Below are 2725 nucleotides of genomic sequence, written 5' to 3' on the forward strand. Positions count from 1 at the left end.
ATTGGACCAGCAAACCTGGTCCCCACCTTCTTTTTTTTTTTTTTTACCTCCAAATGATTTTGAGCTTTGTACCACATTGCTCTCCCTCTGTATGCAGGATCTACAGTAGGATTATTCTTGAAATATGATTTTAGCAGCAAACTTCCATGAATCTCTCTCATAGATCCACTTCTCTATTCACATTCAGGAAGCAGCTCCTCCACTGCTCTTTCAGGCTTTTTTCTCCTCCTGAGGGGATTTTTTTTCAATTGTTATTTGGGTGAAAGTTTACAGAGCAAATTCACTTTCCATACAGAAGGTCACATACACTTTGTCTCATGACTTTGACTGCAATTTCCCAAAATGCAACAGCTCCCCTCCCCATAGTTACCTTTTCCTTGTGTCCTTCCCTCCCATGCACTCCTGCCCCCTGAGCTGTCTCCTTGTGCATACACAGCCTTTCTGTTCTCCCATGATTGATTTCTTCAAGGAGTGTATCTACCTAATGTAAATGGTCACCTTATATGCCTATCTTTTGTTTGGCTGGAAGTCACAGGAGTGGGTTCAATTCCACATCTCAAGGGCAGCCAGAGGCCATAGTCTCAGTGGTTCCATCAGGCTCTATAAGACCAGCAAACCTGGTGTCATCCCCCCTCCTTTTTTTAAAAAAATTATTTTGAGTTTTGTTCCACATTGTTCTCCCACTCTATCTGGGATCTCCTACATAGATCCCTTAGGGAAAATTTTAAAAACGAAGTCTCCAGCTCCCATCATTTTAGCCATCTTAGGGCCACAGCTAGTATGCTGTCTACATTATCTGTTCTACATTTCCCTTCACCCTCAGTTATCACCTGTCAGGTCTAGATGTCTTAGTGGTTTGGCCCCAAATATCATTCCTGAAGGGTTTGAGTTCCTACTAATCACATTATACTCAGCCCCCAATAACACATTTATATTAACAGTTAAAATTGAGCAAGGGAGTACTAAGAAACACTCAAGTGGAACACATGGTACCTATTCATATATTCTTCTTTGCCAGATTGTGTAAAAGCAGCTCTATCCCCTCCTGCTGGTCAGGTTAAATTATCCTTGTCAAGATGGTGACTCTTCTCAGTGTCTGGTCCCTAGCACCAGGAGTCCAAAGTGCCCTGGCAGAAGTACATCCGTGGGACTATTTCTGTGTCTCCTGGCAAGGGTATTTCCCCCTTTTGGGACCAGTACCTATAATTTTGCAAAGCGTAGAGTTGCTGGGACAAGAAACACATGGTCTGGGCCCACATCTTCATCCTACAGTGGATATGACACCATATTAAGGTCTCTGATTTAATGCATATATACTGCATCTCAAAGGATGGCATCCCATTATTACAGAGTATTGTATCCAACCTAATAATTAATTATGCCTTACAGTAGATTGTTCAAGTTCTCCATGAGGCTGACTGCTTCTGGACAGTAAGATGTGTAATATGACTAGGGGATCCCATGGTCATGGGCCTATTCTCAGAAATGGGAACTCAGCTTATAATAGGCAGTTCTGGGTGCATGGTCTTTTAGTGCCCATTGATATAACATTGTGTCTCTGTTATGGCACAGTACCTTGCCAGTAGCTATCTCTCAAAAAGCATATTCTCTGTTGTGGATGGCATAGACCTGCTCCCAGGCCTTAGGATTCTTACGTTAGAGGCTGCCATAAGCTCCACTCTGCATCTTTTTCTATCACTGACATCTCCAATAACACAGTGTCTGCATGATTATATGGCACAAATGCCAGAGCTCCTGAAACCAGAACCTGGACTTGCTGTGAAGCCCTGTATTTTTACTCCAGGTTCCATTGAAACACAGAAGACGTTAGTGTCATCCAATAAATGAAATGGAGCAGATGAGAGATGTGTTGCTTCAGAATCCAAAGAAACACGCCATGCATTGTGCTTCCTTCTGTGTAGTAATGAATACAATATGCAGCAATTTTTCTTTTCCCTGAAGAAGAGAATATCTTTGCATGTCCCCCACTATGGGACTTCTAAAACTTTAGTGAAATGGCAAGTTCAGACTCTGTTTAAGATTTATCTTCCACTGTCTGGAGAACATGTGTCTTACTAAGGTCTTCCAGCATACTATTCATCCTTCGATTATCTTGATAATTATAATGATTATCATTATATCATTGATATAATGCATCAGTGTGATGTTCTGTGGTATGTCCAGGAGTTCTAGATCTTTTCAGACTATGAAAAACAGTAGGAAAGCTAACATAGCAAAACAAAATGAATATTGTTATCTGTCCCATGTGAATGCAAAGTGTTTCTGTTTCTCTACTCTGAATGGAATAGAAAAGGATATATTTCCCAAATAAATGTACCTGAGGTATTATTAATGTGATCCCTTGATGACATCATGTCCAACATGGTAGCTACAGTTGGGGTTACTACCTGGATGAACTTGTGGTAGTCTAAAGTCATTCCCCAAAATCCATACAGTTTTTCCAGGGCTCAGATCAGCAAACTAAACATAGATATGAATGAGATTGCCACTCTGCATCATTTAGGCTTTTAGGAGTAGTACAAATATCTACCATCCAACTCCAAGGATGTTGTATATTTTTTTATTATTTTTCTCTTAGAGAGGAGATGGGAAGTTAACGAGGCTTCCACATGGATTTCTCTATTTTAATATCACATATCCCACAGTCCAGGGACCACAAAGGGGGTTAGTCCAACTACTAAATATGTCATTTGCAATTACACAC

The sequence above is a fragment of the Orycteropus afer genome, unplaced genomic scaffold (assembly GCF_000298275.1).
Source record: "Orycteropus afer afer isolate SDZICR_OR568_19922 unplaced genomic scaffold, OryAfe1.0 scaffold00710, whole genome shotgun sequence".
NCBI classification, from domain to species: Eukaryota; Metazoa; Chordata; class Mammalia; order Tubulidentata; family Orycteropodidae; genus Orycteropus; species Orycteropus afer.